Genomic DNA, 15,878 nt, shown 5'->3' on the forward strand with positions numbered 1-15,878 from the left:
ACACAGATGATACAATCACCCTTAACCCTCAGATTCCTACACAATCACACACACTCAACACACATTGACTTTCCCCTGCCTCTTTCTTGTACAGTCATAAACACACTCAATTTCATACACTCCAATACATTTGCACTGATACCACTATTTCCTCCTCACAGTCACACATTTACACAACTTATAACTCATCACAGGGACACACATGTGCATACATGCTCTTATGTTTGCATTTATACATGCTCACACCATAAACACAATCTCACCCATTTAAACTCACACTTGCTTGCACTCTTACATTCAGAATTACATGCTCTTTCACTCATATGCTCAGCGCTGACACTATCTCCTGCTCCTCTCACATTCACACATAATCACACATACACATGGAAATACTCATTTTGACATACATTCACACTCACACACTCACCTTCACACTGAGACATAATTGCACTCTATGCCACACTAACAGGCACACATTCTCAAATAGAATCATATGCACACTCATTTTCATAACTCAGTCATTTTCACTGACACACATCACCCTACCCTCAAAGTCATAACACAATCACATGCAGAGGTGCACTCACACTGACACACACTGACACATACATATGCTCACTCACATTCAGTACTCACACAAATTTGCATTAACACACAGTCACACTTACCGCACACCCATGCTTACATATTTACATTCTCACATACTCTCACATTCACTACCATACGCTCAAAATCATATACTCCCACACATCCCCATGGAGACACAGTCACACTTCCTCACACTCACATACATTCACATGTACACCGTCTCACGCTCCAACTCCAACTTGTACATCACACATACTCACACTGGCACAATCACTCTTCCCACACGCTCACGTTCTTATATATTCCCACTCTCAAACTGTCATACTGACACACCCTCACTCCCATTTTGCACATTCACACCAGTATGCATGTAGTGACATGCACAGTCACTGACTTGCGTTTACACTGGCACACATCACATTGACCCACACAATTCACACTGCCACAGTCAATTCACACAGGTGCATACATGTACTCACACACAGGCAGTTACTGATCCTACCTATGGCCACATAGATTCACGCTCAGACTCATACTCACCCTGCCGTGTCTTCTCTTACACTGATACACTTGCTCACACTGAACCATGTGCCCATGTAGTCACTGATGCATGGGTATACTGACTCTCACTGAACACACTCTCCTGAACCGTCATGGACTCTTACCCATACTCTCACATGGACACATTGACACTAACACATACTCACACTGACACTGACTTAACATTCCCTCACTGAGATCATCCTATTGACCCACATCTACTCATATTGATTCACACATGCTTATAGTGACCCACACTGTCATGCACACACCCACATATACTTTCCCAAACTCTTATACATACCCCCACACTGGTATTGCCACATTCACATGCTTTCTCACTGACACACACACCGTAACACAACCAATTGCAGCTAATAGTTCATATTCACAGTTGTCACTTTTTTGTCCTATTTGCTACTAGTGCTCTCCACACCTCTGCTAAAAGGTTTTCCAGCAACGTGTGGTCAAAGGAACAATGTTGGTCTCAGCCAGGGTGCCAACGGGACTAGATCTTTCCAGTGCAGAAGGGAGTGGAATTTATGTCTAGGATTAAAAAGAAAAAGCTCAAACTCGCAGATCAAGTTTTATATCCTTCACCATAGTTTCCTTTTAAAGAAATCATCTGTAATAAAACCTTAGCCAGTCCTGTCAAAATGAGGTTGGGGTTTAGATGGTGTATTTATTTTCTGGAAGTTTATAGCTTAACTTGCTACCTCCTTTCCCTCCCAAGGCGGGGGAAGGTGAAGAATGTGTTTGTTTATACACTCTTAATGGTCTCCTATGCAAAAGTGTGTGCCTCCAATTTTATGCTTATGATATGGAATTCATTGATGATTAGACACATGGAAAGGGCAGGCCTGCTTCCAACAGGAACCTCTAATCTAGCCAAGTCTACTTAATAGCCTGTTAACCTTAGAATATGGTATTCAAGAAAGAGGGAAAAAAATGGTGAATGAGTTACCTGGATGATAAAATAAATTTCTATCGTGAGTGTACATGCACATATATAGTCCCCACTGGAATTTCAACAACTGTTACTAACAAGTTAGAGGAAATTTCTCAGTAGGCATGGGTAAAGACAAGCTGAATAAACTTCCTTGCACTCCAGACAGACTGTGGATTTCCCTAAAAGAGGGTGAAAAGAAGCACAAAACCCAAGAGTGAACCAGTAGGAGTCTGGTACCAGAGTTGTACACCACCCTAGTTTCTCACCAGAGATTTAGAAACATGAGAGCACCTTAAGAGTCCATGACTTCCCCTGGTGGAGTCTTCCTGGAGTAAAAATGAGTGCAAAATATGTCTAAGCTGCTGTTTGATATGGGTTCTGGCTCACCATGGGGAAGAGCCTATACTCTGGAATACCCCCCAAACACCTCACACCTGCCATTAGATTGAGAACTTCTTTGATAGCAGAGACCACATCATCTTACTTAGTTTATTTTGGATTCCCAATGCTTAGCACAGTGCCAGGCCCAGAGCAGCTACTTGTGAAACTCAATTAGGAAACTAAAAGTGGTGGGTGAGTAGCAACATGTTGTCAGGACAGATCCGGTGCTGTCCCAGCAATCCCAGAATTCCAATGGCATTGCCAGCTCAGATTGAGGATCTTCTATCGGCCCCACATAGTGCTAGGCCCAGAGGGACATTCAAATGAGTGAAAGACACATGCTCTGTCCTTGAGGTAATTTTATTTGAATGGGAAAGATGAAGTCACCATGCAACAGTAGTAAAGGCAACAGTCTTGAAGCTTGGGATTGGAGGAATCTTTATCATGTAATCCAGTGGTCTTCAGGCTCCAAAAGCCTTGAGGGCCCATGAGTAGTGGGGAGCAGCAGTCAGGATTTAGGAAAGCCACTTCTCAAAGCAAACCTCCTCGTAGACATCTTGCTTATTAACACAGGGCTGTACCATCTTTCCAGAAGATTGTGTTACAGAGCCCTGCATCATTGGGCATAAGGCAGAGAAAGAAAAGTGAGCTATAGACCTTAATGGAAATATTGTACTTAATTAAGATTTAGCCACCACCTCCTCCAAGAGACGGCTTTAGGGAAATAGCCTGATAAATTTACATTTGATAGTTTCTGCTGATATGCTGAGACTCACCAAAAGCAATTTATAAAATTTACAGTACTGGCTGAATTTTAGGAAGGGGAAAAATGCACCTGCCTGAATTCACTTGAATGCACTCAGAAGCACTAAGTGAGGAGAGCCATCTCCTTTCATTTATATGATATTTTATTCTTTTCAAAATATTTAATAACCCATTCATCCATTATGATAGAGACATTAGAAACACAACTCTGAAGTCAGCTAGACCAACATTTAAATCCCAATTTTGCCACTCCCTAGCTATGTAACCTTGTTTGAGTCAATTATTTATCTCCCTTAAGTCTCAGTTTCCTCATCTGTAAAATGAGAGTGGCACTAATATCATCTACCTCATCGAGTTATGAGGATGAAATGAGGTAATATGTGAAAGCACTTAGCACAATGTCTGGCCTATAGTAAGTGCTCAGCAGATGATAGCTCTTATTATTATACTTACCCCAGCCCTTTGAGATAAGCACTTTCAAAGGGACAGAATCCTGAGATAACAGAGAAACAGTATGGTTCTTTGCAGCCAAAGACCTGATTTTCACAGGACTTGTTGCCTGCTTTCAAGTCTTTATTTCGACCTAATCACAAGCTAGGGGTCAGTGCTCATCCCCATTTAAGAAGATGAGTGAAAAATAGAATTAATCCATGGAGAGTTTCCTCAATTCCTGTGTCATTTTAGGACATGTTTATCTGACCACTGCAGCAATGTTTCTTGTTCATTTCAATGTCCACTCTAGTCCTACAATTTTCCCCTTGAAGTTGTGAAGCCTTCAGTGATGTCACCTTCATTTGCTGGCACAGAATCTTGGGAGAAGGGGAATGGAAGAGAGTCCTGATGCTGGTGGAGCCAGAGGTCTGGTCTCTAACCACAGGCACTCCTCTGCCGTTTAATGCTGAAATGTCTGCTTTGTGGGTGGAGGGTCTGCTCATTTCCAGGCTTTGGTCCCAAACAGCATAGTGGAGGCGCAGTTCACTTACTCTGAAGCCCTAAGAACATTTGTGTCTACGCAAAAGCTGTGAGCAATTGAGAACTAATCATATCACATGAAACTGTTGTGTGACTAAGGAAGCATAGATAAAAGCATGGGCTGTGGAGTCACACAGACATGGGATTGTATAGTCTTACTATTGTACTTTCTAGCTCTATGACCTTAGCAAGTGACCTGATGTCTCTGAACGTCAGTTTCATCTGTATTGGTAGACATCTTCTATTGGTAGAATATCTTAAATTATTTCAAAGCATTTCCCACATGTGGGTCATTTGATCCTCACAACCTCTTGGTGAACATGTTTGTACATGAGGAAATAAATTCAGAGGGGCCAGGGGATGGATTCAAGGTCATGAATCTCATTAGCAGCAGTGCTAGGCTGAGAGGGTGCCGGTCCACACTGAATATTTACATCTTTGCTTGACAAAGTTTTTTGGGGCTAGTTAGCAAATAAGAGCTGTTTGAGCTGAACATAATCTTGCTTGTGAAAAAACGTCTAAACGCTAGCTACGGTTTATCTGCTAGCTGAACCACATTGTGTTTATCTTTGTGTACTGTGTGATGCCCAGCACATTGCAAGAGTGCAACAAATGTATCATCATAAGAGTACCCTATGCAACAAGACTGAGTGATATATGGCTACAGTGGCACATTTCACCACCAAAAGGAAAATCTTTCTAGAGGCATCCTGTGTGGTTCTGTTCATGCTGCTCAAGTAACACCGAATGTCCAGAGTCTGGGAGTTCTTAAAACATACTGAAACACATCATCAGACCTCCAGTGCCACTTGACTGTTTCTCTTCTGACATGAAAATTAGAAGACGTCAACTTTAGTAAACTCTAGGGAAAGGCTGAAAGGACAGAAAGATAAGAGCACTTTTGACTTCTCTGTAACATTTGCCTCCTAGACCTACTCGTCTTGAAGTACTCTTCTCTTGGTTTCCATGACATCATATAGCCAGTTCCTCCACTTCTTTAACTGTATTTCTCAGGGGTCTGGGGTTCCTTTTCCAGCCTCTAAATATTGGTGTTCCCCAGAGGTCTTTTCTTCTCTCTTATTATATACTCTTCCTGGCAGTTACACCCACTCCCATGCCAATGGTCTCCAAATTAATACCTTTAGCCCACTTGTCTTGTCTAGCTTTCCATCGAGCCATTTCATAATGCCAAATAAACGTGTTAGAACTACTGCCACAATTGCATTTATTTTCTTGGTCCTGCTGTGTTTATTGAGAGGAATAAATATAGCTAGAGATATATTTTTTCCCACCACATGTGAATTGAAGTTTCCTTTAGCTTTTTATTACTTACTAAGTGGTTTATACCTCTCAAAGACAAGATGCTTTGATTTGTTTTCCTTCCCACTAGATATTTCTAGTTTAACTTTTACTGCGATATCTAATGTGTTATTGTGTTTGTTCTCTCTTCTTTGTATATTGACTTATACAAAAATTACATATTTGAGGTCCATTTGTAGATATTTAGTCGTTGTAGAATTTTTATGTTTGTTGGTAGAGTCTATATATATATATATACATATATTTTTTTTTTAGGTGAATTTTCCATAAAACTCATAAGTGCTGTTCTATTGGCCAAAACCAGAATAATGTGTTCTTATTATTCTCTTGGGAATATGATTATTGCTGGTTGTCCACTGGCTAGTACAAGGGGCCTCCAATATAATCATATTTGCTATCAGCACACCAGGTTCATTAGTTGTCTTTTTAATCACCATTCTAAGCTACATGTTTATTCTCATTTCAAAAAAAGAGAAACTGAGGTACAGTTCTGTTTGGAATCCTAAACAAAATCTAAAAGCTACACTGGAGGTATAATGTACAGCATGGTGACGATAGTTAATAATACTGTATTATATACTTGAAATTTGCTGAGAGTAGCTCTTAAGTGTTCTTACCATACCAAAAAAAAGGGGAACTATGTGAGGTGATGGATGTGTGAATTAACTTGATTGTGGTAATCATTTCACAGTGTATACATATATCAAACCATCACATTGTACACCTTAAAAATATACAATTTTTATTTGTCAATTATACCTCAATAAAGCTGGAAAAACTCCTAAAGACTAAAAAAACCATTAGGCCTCCCACATTCCTCTGGGCCTCTTGGGATCAGTATATATTTTTGCCCAGATTTCCAGTTTAAGTCCTGAGACCAGTTAATTCCACCAGGCCTAGCATCCCTGCCGTCTTTGGCAATGTCCAAAATAGAGGACCCTCTTGAAATCTCTCTTCTCCTGTCTTTCTAGTCCCATACTGCCTGTGTTTCCTTTCCCCTGGCTCATTTTCTCAGTGTTGTCCCTTTTCAAAATTGTTTCCATGTTGCTACCTGGAAATCCTACTCCATGGGAAAAAAGTCCCCAAGTCTTCAACCTTAGACATCTGTTACATTGTCACCAGAATAATAGTTCTATAAATTCAAAGCTAATCATGTCATCCCACTGCTCAAAACCTCTTCATCTAGACAGGAAGAGCCCAGACCCCAGAGATAGGCATACAAGACCCTTTTTAATTTGATCTCTACTGATCTTATTGTTTCCCATCCCTCTCCTTTGCTGTAGTCACACCAAGTTATCTGTAGTTCCTCTAACACACCACGTTGTCTCTGGGCCTTAGCATATGTTGTCCCTTGCCCCTGAAACATGCCCTCCCTATGATTTGGTTACTTGTTCTTCCTAATTCATCTCTAGTATACTTCCTCTGTGATGCCTCCTTCTTAAGGATGTTGGGAGACTCTCTCTCTGTCCTTCAGTTGCAACCTGTTGTTATCTTTGCACTGAGCTGTCATGGCCAATACCTATTACACTTTAAGTCTCTTCAAGGGCAGGGATTGTACCTTGTTCATCTCTCACCCTAGACCCTGGTGAGCTCCTACTCATCCTGCAATACCCTGCTCAAGTGCTATATCCTCTGACTCCTCTGGGAAGCATTAACTATCCTTTCTCTACTGTCCTTCCAAAGCATCCTCTGCCTTCCTGGGCACATAGTAGACACTGTGTAAATTCTGAGTGAATACATTTATGAAGGTTTAATGATTTCCTCAAGATTACAGAATAATCCAGAAGGGGAGCTAGAATTAGCCTTCCCTCTTTTGTTGGAGACAATTCTTTTGGGTTTATAAAAGATCTAACTAAAAATCAACCCCTGAAATTAAAACCCCATAACAAGATGCAACTTAGTCCTTAAATGTAACATTAAAGGAAGCAGTGTCTTTTTCCAAGTGTTATGTTCTTAATACATTTCCCCAAAGGAGGTCTGTTCTGCTCATATATGGCTACAGTTCTAGAACGATGCTTTGTGTCACCCATACTGATCCCTTCTTCTGTAGTTCATCAGGAGCCAGAGTCCTGGCTTTTTAAAGTCTTGTGCATGTTACTTTCTTCTAGATGTTTGAGATATGTTCTCTTCCTTATATAGCACCAGCATCACTCAGTTCAGCAGAGATGGGCCCAAGGCTAAGAAACCTAATCTAGCATGCTCGGAGTATTTGTTGGTTGGAATATATTGTTGAATAGTGTCTTACATCATCCTGGTGCTTTCCACTTTTCAAATCCTGGTGATTCCTATTTATCCTTCAATTATCTGCTCAAGTGCTCCGGGAACATTAGTTACCCTTCCTGCTCTGTCCCTCCAAAGCATTCTGTGCCTCCCTGGGTGGCATCACATTGTATTCCCTATCGTATGTCTGCATGTCTGCCATCTGCACTAAACTATGAGGTCTTTGAAGACAGGGACTGGTCTTTATTCATCTCTCTTTATGTACCCCCTGTACCTGACACAATACCTGGTGCATATGAATGTTGGCGGCATTGGAATGAAAGGTAAGGTAATGATGTTCTTTGAAACAATATCAAACTTTCCTTACATGTGGAGGTATGATTATTGGCACTGATTTCTCATACAATAGGATAGTAGTCAGTTAAAAAGTCTTGCCCTCCTCTGAACTGCTGCAGTTCTCTTTTTTAGCACTTTTCATTTTGCAATACACACACCCTTACTTGTTTTGTAGTTATATTTTATCTGTATATTTAATATACATTTTATATATAATGTGCAGCCAGAGATGAAACCCACTACTCAAGCCTATAATCTCACTCAGGGCTGAGCGTTTATTTTTCTCTTTACTCCCAGCACCTTGCATGGTGCCTGGCACATAAGCTTCAATAAATATTTGAGTAAATGAATGCATGCACAGATGGGTTGCTTAAGAGGCATACTCTGAGGGTTACTATTTGACCCCTCAAAGGGTAGTAGGTCTCTGTTTTGGTCTTAGGATTCTTTGAAAGTCAATTAGAAATCAACAAGAAGAAAACATGTAATTGGTTTATTTTCCTATGAAAAGCAACATTAGGCTGACATAAGATCTTTTCCTCTCTTTATACAGCTGTGTAACCCGTAGACCTTCATTATTAAGATGGGTGGGAGGGTATAGGACATGCCTAGGTGACCTGCTAAAGGCCATGAAAGCAGGTCGTGGTTGGCTGAAATGGTTGTGAGTGCAGGGAATGTATTAGGCTCAATCTTAAAGGAAAGAACACTCTGAGATGAACATTGTTTGGTACAGAGTTGTAATACCGAGTTATATATATTTATTATAAACAACCAGCTTTCTTCCCCTTTTACTCCCCCAAGTTTTTGTCAAGATATGTTCTAGGCCACAGTCCAGGCTCCACAGGAGTAATTTGGCAACTACTGACTGATTCCCCCTCAGGCCTTCTGACTCCAGCTCCTTCTACCAAACCCTGCTTCTGCTTTATCTGCAATTTTCCTACAGGAAACCATATCTTCCTTTGAGGTGAGGGCTGGGCCCTGTGGTCTCAGCCTGGGGGCTTCCCAGGGCCACAGAAAGACTTAGGTGCATGGCAGTCTTCTCTTTGTGTGTGAGCACTGGGGAACCAAAGCTGATCATGGGCTGGAGTGGGGATCTGCTCTAGCATGAACCAGTGATGACCCATAGTTTATATAAGTGGACAGTAGCAGCTGCAACCAGGTATTAGCGTAATGGGCAGCAAGAGGAGCAAACTATGTGGTGGATCCAACAACTTGCACAGGAAGAACTTGTGTAAGCTGGGCACGAGAATGCCATGGGAAAGCCAGTATGTTCAATTATGAGGTCATCCTTTAGATCGGACTTTTGGTTTCTAGAAGAATTTCTTTGGGTGAATTATCTTTTCTTAGACCCATGGCCAGTTTTCTTTAAGACAAGAAATTTGTCTTTAGTAGGAGTAGGAGACGGGCAATTCCTACAACTAAGGCTGTGGCCAGCTGAATGTTTATCCCCTACCATTTGTGAAGTGGGATAGATGGAAAGTAGGTCTTGTCATGTCCCTCTCTTCCTTCAGTATTTGAGGAAGCCTTTTTCTTTAATAGATGTTAATTCATCTTCTTTAACCATAGCCTCCAAATAAGATACTGAGACACACGCTCAGCTCTTTTAAAATGTGAGCATGTAAATGTAAACTTAGGTCATGGGGCAAAAGCTTGAAGAAGAGTTGCTGCATTTTATGCCAGCTCAAATTCTTTGACCTCTGTTTCTGGCAAGATGTCATTTTTTGGGTGAAATATGAGCTTTACTAAATTGATCTAAATTCCTGGTTTAGAAATAATAGCAGGGTCTCAATTGAACCCACGTAGCTTTTCTCTTCAGACATGCAATGGGCACCTTCCCTCTAGAAAGCTGATTTGGGTACAGAGAAATTGAGAATAGAGCAAGGACCTAGAATGATGAGCTATGACGTGCAGGTTGGAAAACAATGTTCAGGCATCTATATGGTACACAAAAAGCCCTAACAAATTCGGAAATTGAATTTTTAGGCTTGAATTTGAGGAAATTTGTGGCTCTTTCACTGGAGTGGATCAGGGAAGGGTATAATTATCACCCATGCATAGTAACAGAGAGCAGCTAGAACCCCAGAATCTCAAGATGTCAGTTTACCATATCCTGCTCATTGGGCTGTTAGTCGGCATCTAATTTTTTCCATCTGAATGCTTCCAAGGATACCACATTCTTTTTTGAGAACTAGGAAATGTTTTATTACTGGGTTTTGCCCCTCTTTCTTTTTCCCACACATTTCTTTGAGTCATCTTCTAAGGGAATCATTTATGGCTTTTTAATGCTTAAAAAATATTTCTTCCTCTGTTCCTTATGCATCTTATTTTCTCTTCTTAGAAGCATTAATGTTGGAAATGAAAAGCTGAAACCTGTAATAATGCATCAGTTTGCAAATATAAATACACGTCAGATGATCATTAACATTTTCTTGGCATTAGCTCATGCAGCATGCACAATGAATAATCAAGTATGGTGCTGCATACATTTAGAAGCTTAAGAAGTCATTGGAAAAAGAACTATTTGTCCCACATAATATATACAGTATATTAGGTCTGGTTGCTGGGGTATACCTATCGATTTCCTTATTTGCAACCTATCATTGGAATTTGTGACTGTAATATGCTGGCTTATTGGATTGAAGTCAAGTTCCTGCTGAAAACAATGGAAGTCACTCATAAAGATGTTAGCAGAGAACAGGACTACAGTGGAACCGACCTCATTTGCTTGTTTGTATGAGAGAGAACATGAATGTATTCTGTGTGAGTGTGCTTGTATGTATGTCAGTAGTGAGCTATCTTTTACAGGATCTAAGATTGAAACTAGGCTGCTGTAAAAAGAGCTAGTACCTCCCTTGCTTGTCTGGCTGCTTTTGCAAATCTGCCTAACAAGTAGCTCAGCTCCTCCTGATCAAATGATCTTAGAAATGGCTTCCCTCCATTACACACTGTAATGGTATCTCCCAGGCAGGCTCTCTGAAACAGCACACCCCTGTCTCTGATAGCAGAGTTCCCTTGGTGAGTGCCCCAGAACAGACAAGCTCCCAAACAAGGCCGTCTAAGAATTTGTACTACCGGCCAGCAAAACCTGTTGGAGTTCAGTCAGTAAATCACCTAGCCTTGGGTCTTTGGATGAGAAAAGCAGTTGAAATCAGTAAGTACCAGCCTGAGTGGGTTGAAATGAAAAATCTAGAACTGTCATATGAATATTTTAGGGGGATTATATATATATATAAAGTGTGTGTGTTTGTAGGTTTCCTTGGATACACATTGTGTTGGTGTAGTGAAAAGGGAATTGAGAAGAGTTTGAGATTCTAGTCTCAGTTCTTTCACTTATTTTGTGACCCTGGGTAAGTCACTTAACTGCTACGCCCTGTAAGTTTCTCATGTGGAAAATGAGGATAGTACTCCCTTCTTCCCATGTTAGTGTCTGGCTCAAATAAGAGCAAGATGTGGAAGCTCTCTGGACATTACAGAGTCGTATAGTAAAAAATGAGGTGTTGATAATCAGATGATAGCTGGCTTCTACATGATGCCCAGTTGCTTGGCAATTAGATTAGTGCCAATATTCCCAAATATGCCTTCTTGGCTCAGACCTGCTTCAAGTAGGCATATAGAATTATGTGACATTATGAAAAACTTACTCAGAACTGCAACAAATGCATAGAACATATAGAGTTTGGTTTCATTACCTCACATGTGTATTTAATGCCAACTGGGAACAAGGTACTGTACTAGGCAGTGTGAAAGCATACAGTTATGACTGAGGGGGCCTTACCCTCAAGGAGCTTATGATCTAGTGAGGGAAATGACATGTATAATGACTATGTGCAATTTGAGACAAGATGATGGAAATGCTAAGTTGGGCCCATCTGGCTCAATAGTGGTTGGGCTGTCCCTTGTCCACCTGGTCTGGGAATGGAAGTATAGGTTTAGAGCTGTGGGGAGCCCCAGACCTGGCTTGCTCTCTTCCCTGTAAAATGAAATGAATGCTCTTTCTTTCCTCTTGGGCATCTTAACATATTATGGGAATTAATGTTTTAAAGTCACTAGAAATCTTCAAATGCAAGTTGCTATAGAAATGTAAAGCAATGTATAATCTTTCTTAAAATTATAATACATTGTCCCCCTTGTGGAAGGCTAGATGATTTTCTTCTTTTCTTTCTTTGGCAATAAAAACAGTCCACTACATCTTCTTACATTGTCAGTCATAAGTGTCTGAGCCGGTTGGTTTAGTTGCTGCTAATGCGTCCAAGATAAAGTGGGTTCAGTATCAGTGTAGGCTGGTTAGCAAGCATAGTTTGTTTCTCAGTCACAGTCTATACCTAGAAGCTCAACTAGCCATCTTGAAAATGTTTGCTTTTGTTTACAAGGGAGCCCAGTAAAGAGCCAGCAGGTAACTCTTGGATCCTTTTTCCCAACACCAAAGTACAATTTAGTGTATACATCATTCTGATAGTAAAAGCAGCAACCTATTCCTTAAATACAAAGAACAGCCCAGTGTTGATATCATTGTCTAAGGAGATATTGGCTGACTTTAAATCTATGTTTACTTAATACCTTGAAGTCTGGAAGCTGTCATTAAAAGTTCAATTTGTCTTGATCTGTAGAGCTAATTCTTATTATAAATATCTCCCAATTTCTAGAAATTTGAAATACTGCCATGTTTTTTTTTCTGTGTGTGTGTGAGGAAGATCAGCTCTGAGCTAACATCTGCCAATCCTCCTCTTTTTTTTTTTTTTTTGGCTGAGGAAGACTGGCCCTGGGCTAACATCCATGCACATCTTCCTCTACTTTATATGGGACGCCGCCACAGCATGGCTTGCCAAGCGGTGCATCTGTGCGTGCCCAGGATCTGAACTGGCAAACCCTGGACCGCCGCAGGGGAGTGCACGCACTTAACCACTTGCACCACTGAGCCGGCCCCAAAATACTTTCATGTTTTGTTACTCATTTTAACATAGTGAGAGTTCTTTGACTTGTTTACTATATTTCTAAGATCCTAAAATCCATCTTCTTTCATATGTGCTCATTTTAGTTTAGCCGTCATCTCATCAGTTCAAGGTGTCTTGCAACCCTATTTTTTCATGTAGTTATCTCACATGAACTAATGTGAGATAGTTAACCCTGGAAGTTCACCCTGGAAATTTCCTCTAGGCTAAATCTCATTCCTGTGTTATATCCTCTGTTTGATATGGAAAGGCTATTAAGCAATATTGGTGTGCTCACTGATTTGTAGTAATAGCTTTGTGTGGTTGGTGGTTTAGGAACTTTACCTCTGGGTTTATTAGATCTTGGCTGTGCATCTGCTGGCCTGGGCTTTTGTTTTTGAAAGGAGGCCAGTATTAGTTTGATTCTCATTGGGAAAATGTGCAAATAAACAGTTATTTAGATTTTGAAAGCAGACAATAATACATGTGCGTTGTCTCTGATGGCACCGTATCTGGTGAAAATATTTCAGTTGCTTATGGCTTAATAGATGCCCTTGCAAGTTGTAGGGCAAGTGTTTCTGGAGTCTCACCCTTCACACACCTGGGTAGAGCACCTGTGGGAAATGAGTGCATTTGGCATTTTTGGTTGCATCCAATTCAACATATACCATAGTATAAATTTTGGCCACATTAGCTAGAGTATGACTGATTACTTATCCTTCCCCTTCACTCCTGGAACATGCAAGTTGGTTGCTTTCCGTTTTAACCTACTGAGAATTCTCTGGATGTGTAGTTTGGCACTGCACTATTAAGAGAATGCATTTTGGAGGAATGAGAGAACAATGAAAATTGTTTATAATGCTTAATCAGCTCACTTAAAGTTGCCATGCATCTTGATAAAAGTTTTCCTCTAAAACGCTTTGCAGTAATCTCTGTGTCAAAAGGCAAGGCAGTGAAGGGCTGTGTGTGTTTGTGTATGCGCCTGTGTGTATATGCCGTTGCAGTTTTTTTGGTGGCGAGAGGAAGAGAGAGAAAAAGGAAGATGAGGAGGGAGGGAAAGAAAGAAGTAATCTTTCCTAGGACTCTGAAAAAGGGATGTTCAGGCTCCTTGGTTATCATGAGACCAGAGGCTCATTTCTTATTGCTGATGAATTTCAATTGTAATTACAGAGCCTTGGTAAACCACATTAAGTCCCAAGGGCTGGATCAAAAATATACACCATCCACAGAAGGTATTTGAATTCTCTCTGAAAAACCTAGTAGCCAAGTATGCAATCAATTTGTGAACAGATATAAATTATTGCTAGTTGTCCGTTAAAGTTAGCTGTTTCTCCACAATACTAAGGGCCAAGTTCTAAAAGGGAAATGAATGGCCTGTGGCTAGATCCAGTGTGCCACTCACTTGCAAGTTTCTATTCTGTTGCAGAAGTGAACGACAACAGTTAAACTTTAAAGATAAACAGTTTTTTGATTGAGTTCCTAGAGAATAATGATGCTTTTGTACAGTTCTTTAAATAGAGCCTCCAGCCACCCCAAACAAAATAGTCTCTTTCAAGATCTTGGAAATAATGACATCATAGGCAAATTGAACCAGCAATCCATTAATATTATCCTTTGTAGAAAGCAGTCTCAGAGGAGGGACCCGGCTTAGTAAATTGGCATTGTTTACAAACATAACATAATAGAATCCTCCTTTTTTTCTATGTTTGTGGAATAGTCGGAGACACCTCCCACTTGGGAAACAAATAGATTAACAGCAAGGCTTCCTTACAGGTCCCTACCCATTCTTCATCAACCGGTTTTCTAAAAGTGTGCTTTGAAGCACATGCTTTGAAGGTGAGTTAAAGGTAACAAGAACCTCCTGCACCATGCCTTTGTCATCACGTCAGAATTATCTGGAATCATTAGAAAAAAGTGAAGATTGGTTATGCCTTGTAAAGGGTAATAAAGAACTGAAGTAATATCAGGATAATTCAAGCAAAACCAAATCTGAAATGTCTAGGTAAACTGAGTGATTATTTGGTTCATGCTTCATGTTCTTGCTGTGGGACTGGACAAAGATTCTTAAATTTCATTTCCATCTCTGTGAAAGGTTAATTCCAGCTCCTTTTATAATCCCCTGATGAGTTGAATGGAATTAAAACAATTCCAGTTTGCTGGGCAGTAGAAGGGTGTGCCATATAAGCTGAGTCCTTTGGAGAATGCCTGTGGTATGGACTACAGCAAGTATGTGGTGTTGAAATTTTGATCAGGGATTTCTAGTGTAATATAGGAGAGTATAGTTTGAGTTTTATATCCCAAGTAGCCCTTTTTTCCAGACCTAAAATATACCTAGTCAAATAAGGTGTCTGCCCAGAAAGTGTAATTAGGAACAAAACAGGCCGCTCCGTTGGCCATAGCTATTTATCAAGAACAAAGGAGCCTAGTATTTTAAATTATGTAGGTGCACTAGAACCCCGACTAGCCCAGACTCTTACTTGCCTTATTACACAAGATCAGCTTTGTATGTCATTTTGAAGAGGCCACGCATTTTTCCCTGACTTTTGTCATCTCAAGTTAAGTAATATGTCATCAGAAAATATGTATCATCCAGAATATGGTGGCTCTCTCTCCCTATGAGACACATTCTTCAGAAACCTATCTTCTGGGTATTTCTATTTAAATCCTCAGTTCTTTTGCAATAACTTTCTAATTTTATTATTTTTACCAAGCTATATTTTGTATATCCGAACTTTATGTAATAATCGCCCAGGCATTATTATTGAACTCAGAAAAGTAAAACAAAACAAAAAAATAACAGAAAGTTAGTGCATTGTTTCTGGTATCAAATTCTTCTCAGTCACTAAATTAAAAACCATGAACCTGTCCAACACAGAATAATG

At 40.2% G+C, this 15,878-nt stretch overlaps 1 protein-coding gene across 12 annotated transcripts in view; it reads left to right on the forward strand.

The window, feature by feature from the left end:
- Nucleotides 1-15,878, forward strand: part of PAK3 (p21 (RAC1) activated kinase 3) — a 253,215-nt gene that overhangs the window by 143,953 nt on the left and 93,384 nt on the right. The window lies entirely within an intron of this gene.

Source organism: Diceros bicornis, chromosome X, assembly GCF_020826845.1.
Source record: "Diceros bicornis minor isolate mBicDic1 chromosome X, mDicBic1.mat.cur, whole genome shotgun sequence".
Lineage (NCBI taxonomy): Eukaryota > Metazoa > Chordata > Mammalia > Perissodactyla > Rhinocerotidae > Diceros > Diceros bicornis.